Genomic DNA, 16,471 nt, shown 5'->3' with positions numbered 1-16,471 from the left:
AGAAAGTTCGTCCAGTGAAGGCAGACTGCATCCCAAGCATCTCTTAACATAGTGCCTGACACCTACTTTGAATTCAATAAATGTTTGCTGAATGAATAAACAAATGGGAAGAGGGTTGGTGATCTGGACAGAACCTAACCTAAATGTCTGTCACTACAGATCCATACTATGGCTCACCAAACCTGAGCGATCATCCGGAAGCTCTGCAGTTCCAAACAGACAGCTGAGCTCAGCTGTCTGGCAATTTGAGGATACCTCGGGCAATCAGTTTGTGGAAGAGTGGCAGGGCATTATAAGAGCAGAATATCAGTCTAAAAGTTGAGAAACCCAAACTATTGCCTCAGATCCTACACTAAGTCACACTATGACCTAGTGGACAAGCCATTTCACTTTGTGGGGCCTCAGCTTTACCATGTATAAAATGGTGTAATGGCACTACCTGTCTCACAGGGTTGTTGTGAGAGTCACAGTGTTAAAATACCAATACATAAGCTGTTAACAGCTGTGCTGGTGTACTTGATGTATATTTATTATTATCATCATCTATAAGATGATCAGGACTGACTGAATGATCCATTATCACCTATTCTGACAAAGAAACAATATAATCTTGCCTTTACATATATGTTCCCATTAATTTCACTTTTTTGGCAACTCAAATAATGACAGTTTAAGGGTTATTTGATCCCCCAAATGATCAATAATGGAAAATTTTGGTTTTCTAAATTTGAGTTTTAGAAGAGCTACAGAGCCTCCTGCTTTGCAATTCTGACTTGTACTCAATATACTGAGGAATTAATGCCATGGATGCCCCATCTCTGGAATGGAATCTCACCCAGTGATGGACCATTCCAAAAATCAATCAGCAAGCTTTGCAGTTGGGATTCTACACAACAGGTGGATGAGTTTCAGCACCTGGAGGGCAGCAACCTTGTGCATGTATGTGTGTGTTGTCCCCAGTACCTTGCACATATTCTGTACATACAGTTGACCCTTGAAGTATACAGGTTTAAACTGTGAGGGTTCACTTAACCATGGATATTTTTCAACTGTAAATATTACAGTCTGTGGTTGGTTGAATCCGTGGATGCAGAGAAACTCTGGATACAGAGAGTCGACTGTAAGTTGACCTGTGCATTGTTTGAGGGTCAATTGTAGTGTATATAGCTCTTAACTATTTACTGAATGACTTACTAGCAATACAAGCAATAACTTCACTGCAGAAGCCATTGTTGCATTTGATTCTTACAATCATAGTTGCTCTAAAGCCTGTTCTCTCCACACCATGGCATCTCTACCTGGCAACTTAGCCCTGATCAGCCAGGGCACACAAGGAAGCAAACCATTTTTTCTCCTCAGAAGTGACTCTGGATTAAGGACTACCTGAGATCACTCCAGGCTCACTTCTGCTTTCTCGGCTTCCATTTTCCATTAGGCATGACTAAGTGCCAGAGGTTCTGTCTGTCTGGGAAGATAGGAGTCACTGGAATTTTTTGTCCTTTTCTCAATGTGCAGCCTTCCTGCTGGTTTGCAGGCAGCTGTGAAGCAGTGTCCTTCCTTTGGCCTGCTCTGCTACGACACCCCTTTTCTTCGTTGGCCCATTGGTTACAGTAATAAGTCAAGCCACAGGAATGTTTACCTTCCCTTAAAGGTACTCAGTGCCAGGTCTCCACACTCTCAGAAGAGCTGTTTCTGCTCAAGAATACCTCAGGCTGCCTCCACTGCCACAGAAGCCCTCAGCCTCCAAGGTGAGCCACTAGGAAGAAGGTTCCCATTCCAGGTCACCCCATGGGAAGGTGACGGGCACATGAATGCAGGCATGCTACCCTTCAGCCCCTGACTCCACTGTGCTGCTCCTGTGAGCAAGGGAGCAAGAAACGGGCAGAGAAAAGGGGGGAGGTCAGAGATAGCTTGGGCTGGCCCTGGACCAGTGATCAGGGACACAGGGTTCTAATCTCTGTACTGTATGGCCCTGAACAAGTTCTTCCAGAAAATGAAAATGAAGTGTTAAATCTATGCCAATCACTGTGCTGAGGGTTTTAAATATACCAATCAATCCATTTAATCTCCACCATAATGGCAAATGCTGACCACACTCAACCTTGGCTGTACTGGATGATCCCTGATGTCCCTTCCATGTTCCACAGCCTGAGACTGGCCACTACTGACAAACTTACCTTCCCAGATGCAATCCTGCTTGGGCACCTAACCCAGCTCTGTTACTGGCTGTGGATTTGGGAGGTCACTGGCATAGTGGTAACTACCCCAGTATCTGTGCCCTGTTTTTGCTCACCTCTATAAAGCTGTGATTTTTAACAAGTCATGAATCTAGCTCATCTTCACAGGTGGCCCCTGTGCTGAGGAAGCTGACAACAAACAAGACAGAATCTCATTTCTGCAGAAAAAAGGCCTCTGCTTGTCACTAATGATGTGCAGATTGGATGGCTGTTCTTTGATGCTTTCCCCCTTCTCTAAAATTCATGCCTTAATGAGAAGTGATAGAACCGTGAGGCTTGGCCCTCTTGCCTTGGCTGGACTCCATATCACACGTGACAGCCCTGAGCAGCCCCAACAGCACCTGTCAGAAACCAACATGCACATCTGAACAGTCAAGCCTAATTCCCAAGAAGCTGTTTTAACTTGACATCTGAAAAAGTATTACATCGAGAATTATTTTACTGGGTGTGTGTGTTCAGGGCATCTGTGTGCACGTTCCACAGCTGAAGTGTTCTATAAATATTAGATACGGGTTGTACAAAAAAGCATCACGTACGTAGTGTACTTAATTCCATTTAGCAGTGTTTTCAATTTGTGCCTGACCTCTGGCAACAGAGATGGAATTTTTTCAACAAGAATAAAAAAGTATGTAAAATTACCTTAAACATAATTTTCATTTACAATTCCAGAAATAAGTTGGAGCTTGGTGATCACTGGCTACTCGCCCAATACTTTAAGATGAGGGTCCTGAGGCCCAGAAATGTGAAGTGTCCTTTCCAAGTTCACACAGGAAATTAATAATGGTGTCCAGATGAGACCCAGGTCTCTTAACTCCCAGGCCATTATTCTTTGCATTTTCGTTACTTACGGTTTTCCTTCCATCCATTCAAAGGCAACTTTAATTCCGTAAGTATGTGTTTCTACTTTGGTACACTATAAAAATCCCAAACCAACTCCCCGACTCTTTCCTTTCTGACTCTGTAAGACATCTGTCTATTTTTCTAAGAAAATGTAGGAGTATAACTCACAAACAAGGAAGTAGCTGTACTTGGTTATCATGAACATTTTCCCATCTGGGAGGGATAATCAGAATCCCAAGCCTGAGCTGATCAGTAGCTTTCACAACAGGACAACTAGGTGAATTCCTCCAATTAAACCTGCTGATCACTCTGTTACCCTCCCACCTGCAGCTTCTTGTGCGACTCAGGCTTGCATGACTGAGACCAGAGGGTAAAGCCTCACCCTGTTTTCCAATAAGAAAGCAGCCTGGACAGGGGGTTCAGTCCCCAAAACAGAGTGGCCAAAGAGTGGAATCAAAGGAAGCCAGGAACACAGATGGAGGACCTGGAAGAGATGGCCTGCGGGGTCGTGTGGAAGGAGTGGGGAGGCTGCTTGGGGCTGTGAACGCTCCGTGCCTGGTACAGCCTGGTCTGTGCAGGCTGGAAGAATGGTGAGCAGCCTACTCCAGGATGAGGGCTGTATTAGCAGTAATTGATGGCCAGGCTTTTTAATGGAGCTTATCATTTCACAGCAACAGATGTCAGGTTCTAATAAATAACATGTTCTCTCTGACCTACGCAATTTGGAGAGGAGGCCTGGACGCCAGGCACATTTGGATTCCTCCCATCTCTGTTGCTCTCTCCCATCTCTGTTGCTCTCTCCCATCTCTGTTGCTCTCTCTTCTCAGAGGAAAAACAAACTGAGTCCCCTGAAGATACTTTTCAAAATGAATCTCTGTGCAAGTTCAAGGATGCAATAATTTCACACAGCTTCTGCAGGAGACCCAGGTTCGATTCCTGGGTTGGGAAGATCCCCTGGAGGAAGAAATGGCAACCACTCCAGTATTTTTCCCTGGGAAATCCCATGAAGAGAGGAGTCTGATGGGCTATAGTCCATGGGGTTGCAAAGATCTGGACATGACTGAGCATGCATGCATATGCTCTCTATCTCTAAACCTGGGGGATGGTAAGCATGTGCACACAGGAATCCAGGGCATGTTGGAGGAAAGGAAGGTTTGGGGTCCTCGACAAGTTCCTCTGCAGGTACCATCACTGGTTCTTCTCTTGTCCTCAACAGGTGCTCTCATCCCCCAAGCTAGGCTAGCCTGGACCTGAAAAATTCCCTCTTCTCTCTTGAGGGGAGTTCAGCTGAGATGAGGTTGGGAGTTTTTAAAGGGAACTATTCCTAGGAAACTCAAAGGAAAAAAAAAAAAGAAAGAAAACAGAAAACACATGAATCATAGCAGCAGTTGGGCTTGCAGGCTCTGCCACTGAGGTCTGAGCCCCGATGGGCCCCTGTGGCTAAGCTTCCTGGGAGCCTAAGCTTGGTTGCTTTTGCCCAGCATGGGGTTCTCCCTTCTGCCCAGGGAGCTTCGTGCCCAGAGTGGCTCAGTTCTGCAGCTACACCACCCGCCTCAGAAGGGCTGTGGGGGTATGCAATCATAGTGGCTGCAATTCTTACCTTCCTGGTCAACCCCTACCCTTGGATGCCAGATGGGAGTCCCAAAAATATAACCATAAATGGGAGAGGGGAGGGGCAGTGGTTCCAGGAGAGTGCTGTGAAGTCCCCATCAGGGTTTTCCCTAACATTGAGTGATGACTGGCTACCTGGGCCCCAAAGCTGGTTCAACCAGGACTCCCTGTGGTCAGCTGGCCAAGCACAGGGACCGAGAGAGAGGCCTGATGCCACAGCTAAATATTACCAGAAGGCGCAAGTGAGTAATTTCTGGAGAAACAAACACATAAATAGGCTCACATTATAACCACTTATACTTCATGATCATCCCCTCCCCATCACCAGCCCTACCCTGGTCTCCAAGGAATTCTCAGGCCTCAGGGGTCCTGAAACCTTACTGTGAAGAACCCTCTTAGGACTGGGACTTCCATGCTGTGTTCCATGGCATCCCAGAGGGGTCCAGAGGCCACAGTAGGGATGGATGTGGGTATATCAGATGAGGGGACATCTAACCCCTTTCTCTTGAGGAGAGGAGATCTGTCTTTATCTGTTTGACTTAGAAGACGAATGTGTAAGACTGGATTGAAGCATTTGGCCGCTAATGAGAAGTCTGAAGAAAACAGTGTCTTTGGGAATACTAAGGTATTAATGAAGAAAAATAACTGAAGTAGTCCAGAATGTACAATTTAAAAAATTCTTGAAAGAGAAAGTTATTCTGCAAGGACAATCAAGGAATGACAAATAATAGAAGTATGCATGGTGAAAAGCCACATATGGGGAAATATAGACTGCTTTGGATAAGTTTCTAAATAAGAAAATAACATCTCTTTCTGACCTGGAGGCAAGGGGAAAACAACAAGATGTTTTAGATGGTTCACAATGAATTACTCCCATGTGTTGACTGAGAAGTTATTTTTCAAAATATTCATTTATATAATGGATTTAATGTGTGACAAGCCATTGCAGTAGGTGGTTTGGAGGTTAAATTCTATTCTAAGAACCTACTCAGACCTCTAGAATCAACTTAAGGTTTTATACAATGAAACTCAGGGAAAACTCATGCCATCTATTCATATTTTTATCAAGCTAGGAAGGATTATACAAGTTACCTGGTTCATTCCTCTAGAGAGAACTAAAGCTATGTACAAGATACCAAGGTAGGTAACTAGTGGGTTCAACTTTTTTTCAGTGATTGTTGGTTTTGTGTAGATTAAACAATTGAAAGCTGGAGTTTTTCCACTTTTCAAACCAGCTATACTGGCAACAAGAATACACAACCACAGAGGGTAGCAACCGTGAATGGGGCAGCTTAGAACTGAAGAACCTCTGGTGAAGTCACTGAGGTGAGGGACTGTTTTACACGGTCACATGTGTAGATAGCAATGCTGACTCTGCTACCTTCTAATGAAAAATCTGTTTTTCCTCCAGGGATGATGACATTGATAGCTAACATCTACTGAATGCTCACAACATGCCATATCCTATGCTAGACAATTCACCTGTATTACCTGTGTAGTGGCAGAATTCTAAGATATCTCCTATGTCCTCACTCCATGGTGTATACTCCCTGTATAAGCCCCAGGACTGTGAAAATGATGGATTTCATTCTTGTCAGTGGGTTACTAATGCAGGAAATGCAAGAGATGTGGGTTTGATCCCAGGAAGATCCCTTGGAACAGGAAAGTGGCAACCTGCTCCAGTATTCTTGCCTAGAAAATTTCATGGACAGAGGAGTCTGGCTGGCTATAGTCTATGGGGTTGCAAAGAGTCAGACATGACTGAGCAACAGAGCAAACACACACACAAGTGGTTTATGTTACATGGAATGGATTGATGACTTGAAGGAAGGGGTGTTAACTGGTAAGCCTGGACTAATCAAATAAACCCTTTAAATCTGAGTCTAGATGTCAGTGACACAGTCAGAAATTGGAAATATGAAGATTTCAGGTACCACTAAAAGCTTGACAATGGAGGGGCCCACATGACAGGGAACAGCCTCTAGCTGACACTCAGCAAGAAAACAGGGACCTCAGTCCTACAACCACAAGGATATGAATTCTGCCAACAACCTGAATGAGTTTGGAAGGGGCCCTGAGCCTCAGATATGGTAACAGCCTGAGTCAACACCTTGACTTTAATCTTTCGGGACCCTGAACAGAGAAGTGAGGAAGGCTGTGTTGGACTCTTGATCTACAGAAAGTATGAGATTACAATTTGTGCTGTTTTAAGATGTTAAATTTCTGCTGTTCATCAACAATAGAAAGTCACATACCCTACTTGAAATATCAATAACCTCAGATACGCAGATGACACAACACTTAGGGCAGAAAGTGAAGAAGAACTAAAGAGCCTCTAGATGAAAGTGAAAGGGGAGAGTGAAAAAGTTGGCTTTAAACTCAACATTCAGAAAACTAAGATCATGGCATCTGGTCCCATCACTTCATGGCAAATAGATGGGGAAACAATGGAAACAGTGACAGATTTTTGGGGGCTCCAAAATCACTGCAGATGGTGATTGCAGCCATGAAATTAAAGATGCTTGCTCCTTGGAAGAAAAATTATGACCAAACTAGACAGCATATTAAAAAGCAGAGACATTACTTTGCCAACAAGGTCAATCTAGTTAACGCTACGGTTTTTCCAGTGGTCATGTACGGATGTTAGAGTTGGACTATAAGGAAAGCTGAGTGCCGAAGAATTGATGCTTTTGAACTGTGGTGTTGGAGAAGACTCTTGAGAGTCCCTTGGACTGCAAGGAGATCCAATCAGTCCATCCTAAAGGAGATCAGTCCTGGGTGTTCATTGGAAGGACTGATGTTGAAGCTGAAACTCCAATACTTTGGCCACCTGATACGAACAACTGACTCATTAGAAAAGACCCTGACCCTGAGAAAGATTGAAGGCGGGAGGAGAAGGGGATGACAGAGGATGAGATGGTTGGATGGCATCACCGACTCAATGGACATAAGTTTGGGTAAACTCTGGGAGTTGGTGATGGACAGGAAAGCCTGGTGTGCTGCAGTCCATGGGGTCGCAAAGAGTCACACACGACTTAGTGACTGAACTGAACTGACTTGATATTCTAAACTAGCTTCCCTACTTTATAGATAAGGAGACAGACTCAGATTATGAATTTGCCTAAAGTCACACAGCTAGTAAGTAGCAGAGATAGGTTTACACCCAACTCTCTCTTGACTTTAGGGTCAGTGCTCTTAAAGGCCACATGTATTTCTTCTCTATATTTATGTTACTCAAATACCAGGCCTCTGGAAAATGAGGCTCAGAAGTGGTAAAGAGAATGGAAAACTTTTACCTATCTGCCTAGGTGTGGATGTACAGAAAGTCAGAGGCCCTATATTGAGTCCTGACTCCACTAGAAGCTACCTGCGTGCCTTAAGAAAGTCACTGAGTCTCTCTGAGCCTCAGGTTTTTTATATGTATGAAGGGTGGTGAGAATTTCTTTACTAAACTCCTCATAGGACTACCATGATGATTTCAAGAAAGTATGTGAGGGTGCATGATAAATGGCAAAGTCCACAGGGCAGGCAGAGGTGCCTGGATGTCATGCAGGTGTATCTTTTCTTGGTGACTGAGAGTCTCAATGTCCTCTGCATATAGGCTGGACATGGCTCTCTGATGGCTTGTTCCAAAGAAGGCATTTAAAAATAAGTGGGTTTTTTTTTTCTTTTTGGAGGGGAAATATATTTTCCATTACCTTTATTTGGAAATTACCAAATAAAGTGGAGCATAACCTTTCTTTTCTAAAATTCTTTAAAAGTCAACTGACTATTTAAAGCCAAAGTAATAACAATATATTGTGGGATTCATGATATATGAAGATATATCAGAGGACAGCAGGAAGTATAAAGAGAATTATACTGTTTTAGATTTCTACATTGGAGAAGGCAATGGCACCCCACTCCAGTACTCTTGCCTGGAAAATCCCATGGATGGAGGAGCCTGGTAGGCTGCAGTCCATGGGGTCACTAAGAGTCGGGCACGACTGAGCGACTTCACTTTCACTTTTCACTTTCTTGCATTGGAGAAGGAAATGGCAACGCACTCCAGTGTTCTTGCCTGGAGAATCCCAGGGACAGAGGAGCCTAGTGGGCTGCCGTCTATGGGGTCACACAGAGTCGGACACGACTGAAGCGACTTAGCAGCAGCAGCAGGTTTCTACATTATACTTGAAATGTTATAGTATTAATTCATCATAGACTGATATGAATTAAGAATGTATTTTAGTGTGTTAAAAACTAAAATATGGTACATAGAGCTATAACTTAAAGACCAAGGAGAAGACAGAATGGTATACTAAAAAATACTCAAATAAAACAAATTAAAGATTTGGAAGGGAACAACAAAGGAATAAAGAACAGGGGAAATTAAACAACAAATAGTAAGAAGGCAGACTTATATGCAACCAGCTCATTAATAATATGAAATGTAAATGAATGAAATACTCCAATTAAAAGGCAGAGATTATCAAACTAGATTAAAAAAAACAACCTATAAAAGGTTTTTTTGACATATAAAGGCACACACAGGATGAAAGAACAAAGATGAAAAAAGATATACCGTGCAAAAAATAAGTACAAGAATGCTGGTGAAACTAGATTCATATTAGACACAGCAGAATTCAAGTGAAGGAGTATTATCAGAAACAGCATGAGTCATTTCATAATCATAGAAGGGTCAATTGATCAAGAAGATGTAACAATTCCAAATATGTATGTACGTAAATAACAAAACTTCAAAATGCAAAAAGCAAAAAAATGACAAAACTAAAAGGAGAAATAAATGTATCCAAAATCATAGGTGGAATTTTAACACCTCCTTTCAGTAACTGATATAATAAAAAACACACAAAAAATAGGATATAGAAGACTGAATAATACTAACAAGTAACTAATGTGTATACAAAACACTATACTCAAAATTGCAGGACATACATTTTTTTCAAGTTCACATGAACTGTTTATCAAGATAGACTACATGTTGAGTCATAAAACAATCTCAACAGATTTCAAAGGATTCAGTTCAGTTCAAAGGGTTAAGGCCATACAGATTATAATTGACCAAAATAGAAATTAGATATCAATAACAATAAAACATCTAGAAAAGTCCCCAAACACTTGAAATTCAAGCAGCACAATTATAAATAACTCATGGTTCAAAAAGAAATCACAAAGGAAATTTAAAAAATTTTCTAACAAAACGACTAAGAAAAACAACATATCAAAATTTGAGAGAGACAGCTAAAACAAAAAACAAACCTTAGGCAGAAATTTATAGCTTGAAAGGCTTATATTAAAAAGGAAGAAAGGATTAAAATTAATGATCTAAACTTCCATTTTGAGAAAACTGAAAAAGAAGAAATTAAACTGAAAATAAGCCAAAGGAAATAATAAAGATAAAAGCATAAATGAACAAAACGGAAAACAAACCATGGGGAACAAATCAACAAAGTAAAAGTTTGCTTCTTTGAAAAGATTAGAAAAACTGATAAACCCCTAACTAGATTTTTTTTAAAGAAAAGCAGGGAAGAGGATAAAGATACAAGTTTTCACTATAAGGAATAAAAGAAGTTATATCACTACATCCTACAGATATTAAAAGGAAAGTAAGACAATACCATAAACAATTTTATGCCAATCAATTCAACAACTTAAATATGATGGATAAATTTCTTTAAAAAATAACCCACAACTTGCTAAAACTAATGGAAGAAGAAATTGTAAAAATCTGAATATCCCTATATGTAGTACAGACATTTAATTTTTTTCCACAAATAGACTCCACCAAACATTGAGGAAAAAAATAATGCAAAACCTATACAAACTCTTTCAGAAAACAAAGGAGGAAGGAAAACTTGTCAATTCATTTTATGAAACCAGTTTAGTGTCACTATAAACGTCTAATAAGGACAATACAAGAAAAGTAACTTCTGACCATTATGACTCAAGAACGTAGATATAAAATTCTCAATACAATTTTAGCAAATTGAATAATATAAAAAAGGATAAAATTTCATGACTCAGAAGGGTTTATTTATTGCTGGAATGCAAGGTTGGTCTAACAGTCAAAAACTAATGAATGTAATTCTCCATTTTAACAGAAAAAAGAAAAAAACACAGGATCATGTCAATAGATACCAGAAAGCATTCTACAGAAGTTAATACTCAGCCATGATAAAAATCTCTTAGCAAAGCAGGAATATAGGGGAATTTCTTTAATTTACTAAAGACATCTAAGTAAAACTTAATGCTAACATTAACCTTAAGGTGATATATAAAACCAAATGTCTGCTCACAGCACTTGTGTACAACAATGAACTGGAGGTCCCAGTCAGTACAGAAGGTTAAAAAAAAAAAAGAAAGAAACAAAAAAACAAAAAGATTATAAACACTGGAAAGAAAGAAGTAAAGCTGTTAACAGATGATATGACTGTATATGTAAAAAATCCTAAGAAATCTACAAAAAAGCTACTAGAACTTGGTAGGATTATAAATTTAGCAAAGTCAATATAGAAAAGTCATTTATATTCCTACATACTTGCAACAACTGGAAAATGAAATCTGAAAACTATCATTCACAATAAAAGCAAAACCACTAAAAATATACAAGAGTTCCACATGAAATCTTAAGACATATCTGAGATAAAATATAGAAAATCTAAACAAAAATCATGTTGTTGATTGGAAAACTCAGTATTGTTAAAATGTTAGTCAGTTCTTCGTTGAGCTACAGATTCAATGCCATCTCAATCAAAATCTCAGCAGGCCTGTTTTGAAGGTTGGGGTTGGAATTGGCAAACTGATTCTAAAATTTATACAGGAATACAAAGGACTTAAAACAGCCAAAACAATATTTAAAAAGAATAAAGTTGGAGAATTTACATTTCCTGACTTGAAGAACTATTCGTATATAAACAGAAAACTAGATAGACTAGAATATCCAGAAATATATCCACTCATATATCATCTATTTATTTTGATAAAGGCATGAAGGTAATTCCATGGGGAAAATAAGTTTTTTCAACAACTTAAATACCTGGAGATATATAAACAAAAAAAATTAACTTCAGCTTCTACCTCATACCATACCCCAAAATGAATTTGAGATGGATTCATTTGAATTTGACCTCAATGTCAAACCAAAACCAAAGCTTTAGAGAAAGACAGAGGAGAATCTATTCATGCATTTGTGGAAGGCAAGTAATTATGAGGATACAAAAATATTAACATAAAAACAAAACACTGATAAAATAGATTTCATTAAAAATTTTCTGCTCATCAAAAGATACTGTTAAGAAAATGAAAAAGCAAGCCACGGATTGGGAGAAAATATTTGTAACACATATTTCGGACAAATATATAAAGAATTCTTAAAACTTAAAAATAAACAGCCCAACAACCTGATTAAAAATATACAAAATTTGAACAAACACTTATACCAATAAGCACATGAAAATATGCTTATCAGTAATCATTAGGATATCAAAATTAAAAGCTCAATTGTGATATCCCTTCACTCCCTCTAGAATAGCTAAAATTACAAAGACTGACAATACCAAGTGTTGGAGAGGATACGCAACAACTGGAACCTGACATACTAATGGTGAGAGTACAAACTGGTACAATGATTATGAAAAAGGTGGTCAGTTTCTTACAAAGTTAATCATACAAACATTCCCACTCCCAATTATCTACCCACAGAATTGAAAGCATGCCTATTAAAAACTTATGTAAGAAAGTTCATAGCAGCTGTATTCATAAAAATCCCCAAACTGGAAACAACTTAAACACACATATGCAGATGAATGGATTAGTACATTATAGTATATTCAGATAATAAAATATTACTCAGCAGAAAAAAGAAGGAATAATGTAACAGAAACAGCATTCCATAACAGATAAGTCTAAAATTAATTACGTTGAACACAAAAGATATGAAAGAGTACAATCTGTATTATTCCATTTATAAGAAGTATCTAGAAGAGGAAAAACTAAGACATGGTGATAGGAAAAAAGCATTGTTTTGGGGGTGAGAATACTAACTGGAAAGGAGTAGAAGGTAACTCTGTCAAAACTCCATCAAAAGTTACATTTGAATCTGTCTACTTCATGGCTCAGACAGTAAAATCGTCTACCTACAATGTGGGAGACCTGGGTTCGATCCCTGGATCGGGAAGATCCCCTGGAGAAGGAAATGGCAACCCACTCCATTATTCTTGCCTGGAAAATCCCATGGACTGAGGAGCCTGGTAGGCTGCAGTCCATGGGGTCACAAAGAGTCAGACACGACTGAGCGACTTCACTTTCTTATGTAAACTATAAGTGTACCTAAATTATGCTACAATAAATACATTTAAATGATAAAGATATCTTTAAAAGAAATATGCAAAACCCTTGGCTTCAAAGGATTCACCGGTTTATGAAAGAAATGAGATGTATACAAAGATGTGAAAAAGCAAAGAACAATACAAAAGAGATTTCAAAGCAGTCTATGACCAATAGTCAACCAAAACTGGAGAGAGGTGAAAGAACTGCCTGTAAGTTAATATGGATGGAAAACCATAAGGAAGACTGTGGAAGGAAGGGGAGATTTGCAGGAGCAGAAAGAGAGTAGGAGGAAAGCAGCAGGCAAAGGCACCATAAGTCAAAGCAGAAGCTAAATCCAACCAAGGGTCTTTTCCATGTCCACCCCCTGACTGACCCTTCACCTCAAGCCTATCATAGGGAGGAGTACAGATTTGTTTTACAGAATAAAGTTTGGGAAGATTAATAGCCCTGCCCAAGGCGACAGAGCTTACAGATTAGAACGTGTGATGGGAACTGGCGTGCACATGACCCCAAAGCTTGTGCTCACCAGCAGAAGGGATTCACTTGTGAGGACAGAATTTGCTGGACAGCCATGAGCAAGAAGTACAAGTCACAGGAGAATCCCTGGTCAGTGCCAGAAAGTGGCCTTTCTGAGTTCACATGTTTAGAATTTTGCTCTATGGGAGGGAATAAACAGCTGACTCCACTCCAAGGGCTGTAGTGCTGTTCATAAACCATGAGAGTGTTGATGTCCTGGGCAGAGCTCTTCAAGTGAATTACAGCCTTGTGCACACTGTGTGCATACAGTATTTTCACAGGACAAAGAAGCAGGGAGTATAAGGAATGCTGCAGTTGGCCTCTGTCTCTTTCTGTCCTGTCTCTTCACCTTCTCCCCCAATCTCTAGTCTGTACTGCAGGACAGTTCTCTGGTTGTGCTTATCCACTACCTGGACTTCTGACACAGCTCAGAGAAGTTACTTGGGTCAGTTTAAGAAGGGAGTTTTTAAACTACTTCTTTATAGCATGAGCTGCTGGCTTTCTCTTTTATTACACTTAAAATGGATCCATCTTCACTATAGTAGAAGGCAGATTTTTTTTTTTAACATTACTTCAGATGTTTTCTTTAGGCTGGTGGTAACGTAAAGCAAATGTCTCTTGCAATTCTAATCCAATCTGTTAAGATAAACAGGCTTCACTTATGATATGCCTACACTGAAATCATAGGCTTTGGTCTGTAACTCCTTAAAGACTCAATTCATACATGCTAAAATGTTTACTGAAAAAGCATGTGTGTCTATGGGCATACACATGCACATGTGCATACATACACGCGGAGATAACTTTGCCATGGAAACCACAAAAACACGTCTAGTTTAGACTGCACAGCACATACCACAAATAACAGCCCATCTTTTAAGGGCAGATCCTGTGTAGACCCAGGGAAAGCCCAGAAAATTAAACTGCAATTCCTCGAACATAAAACTTATTTCATAATCCCCCTTTTCAAGTTTATTTCAAGATAAGTAAGTCTTACTCATCGTCATTAGTTACCTTTGTGCATGTTTGTTTTTTCCTTAAATAGAACTCCAGACTTGGGCATTGTGGACAAAAAGGAAAAACACAGTGAGGAAGGGCACACTGAAGGTTCAGATAACAACAGCTCTGGATTCCACATATGAATCTGAGGCAATCTGGGTTTTTAGAGAAAGTTGTCCTGTCATTATTTAAAAGAGTCCCAACTCTGCTGTCAGTGAAAGCCTTGTACTACTGAAAGTATAGGAGATGCCGGGGGCACTTGGGGACGGAGAGAGAATCCACTGCTGCTGCTAAGTCACTTCAGTTGTGTCCGACTCTTGCTACCCCATAGACGGCAGCCCACCAGGCTTTCCCATCCCTGGGATTCTCCAGGCAAGAACACTGGAGTGGGTTGCCGTTTCCTTCTCCAATGCGTGAAAGTGAAAAGTGAAAGTGAAGTCACTCAGTCGTGTCTGACTCATAGCGGCCCCATGGACTGCAGCCCACCAGCGTCCTCCATCCATGGGATTTTCCAGATAAGTGTACTGGAGTGGGGTGCCATTGCCTTCTCCACAGCAGGGAAGAAAAGAGCAAGAAGCCTTACCAATCAAGAGCGTTCTAGGTCTGGGAAGACCAGGTTTTACTAGTAGACACATTAAAAAACCATCACAAGTTTGATATCATAAAGGCTTTGATCTCTCCTGCTGGGCTATAAATTCCATGACGACATGGAAAATTTCTGATTTGTTTATCACTGTATCCCCAGCCTTGGGTACACTGCCTGGAACATGGGAGATGCTCAATAAATATTGGATGAACAATGAAGAGGATGCTGAATCGATATTCTTCATCTCTGTAATTCTTTGGATCTGATCATCCTTTAGCTGGAATCACATGTGTGAGCATACAGCCGTATGATAAAATAATAACCACCTGCCACTCTATAATTTATATTTGGAAACTATGACATTGACCCACTCACTGTTGCTTCATGATTCATGAAGACTGGTGCTCCAGATACTAAAGTCTTACCTATAAAAAACACTCTGAATTTATATTTACCTATTCCATATGACTGGGGAACACTTTCTACAGAGAGTTTCAAGTGCAATAGTTATATCTCTAAATTCCAAATTCCAGCTAACTTCAACCTCAAATTCCCAACTTATTTCCCTAAGGATATTAATAGTTCTAAGCTATTTGTATAGCCATTTATTCAAAGATGATGCAGGCCCTACTCTGGGCAATGGCTGCAGAGATGCAATGAGGAATATAACTCACTCTGTTCCTTCAAAGGCACTACAGTTCCATACGAAAAACTAGGTACTGGATCCACATGTTGACTAACAAGACCAGAATTCTATTTGTTTACTGAAATTTCCCATTTTAAAAAATGTGAAAGCAGCTGTAGATATTTTCATCATAGACACTGTTTATCCATAACTCCAACTCCCATCTAGTAAATAGAATCTAATCTAAATAGAAAGGTAGATTTCAGAGATATCCTGTAACCCATTAAAAAAAAAAAAGGCAATCTACCTGATGAGGCTAGATAAGCAGTTGGCTAACTTTTTCTATAAAGGGCCAAACAGCAATTACTTTTGGCTTTCCAGGCCATGTGTGGTCTGTTTCAACTACTCCTCCTGCCATTGTTGCATGAAAGCAGCCACAGAAGATAAGTTTAAAAATGGGTATGGCTATGGTTCAATAAAACTTTATTTATAAAAACAGGCACAGGGCAGTAGCTTGCCAACTCCTGGCCTAGATAAACAATGTGTTACCTATTTGCAAGAAATAACAATTGATTCAGGGGACTTCCCTGGTGGCCCAGGGGTTAAGAATCCGCACTGCAATGCAGGGGAAGAAGGTTCAATCCCTGGTTGGGGAACTAGGATCCTACATGCTGTGGAGCAACTAAGCCCAAGCGCCTTTGCAACTACTGAGCCTGCGTGCCACAACTA

At 40.1% G+C, this 16,471-nt stretch overlaps 1 protein-coding gene across 2 annotated transcripts in view; it reads right to left on the bottom strand.

Annotated features, from left to right (window-relative positions):
• BABAM2 (BRISC and BRCA1 A complex member 2) overlaps window positions 1–16,471 on the bottom strand; it is a 407,441-nt gene that overhangs the window by 20,179 nt on the left and 370,791 nt on the right. The gene's annotated exons all lie outside the window — the stretch shown is intronic.

This window comes from Dama dama, chromosome 11 (assembly GCF_033118175.1).
Source record: "Dama dama isolate Ldn47 chromosome 11, ASM3311817v1, whole genome shotgun sequence".
In the NCBI taxonomy this organism is placed as follows: Eukaryota; Metazoa; Chordata; class Mammalia; order Artiodactyla; family Cervidae; genus Dama; species Dama dama.
This window is presented reverse-complemented; position numbering and strand designations above follow the sequence as displayed.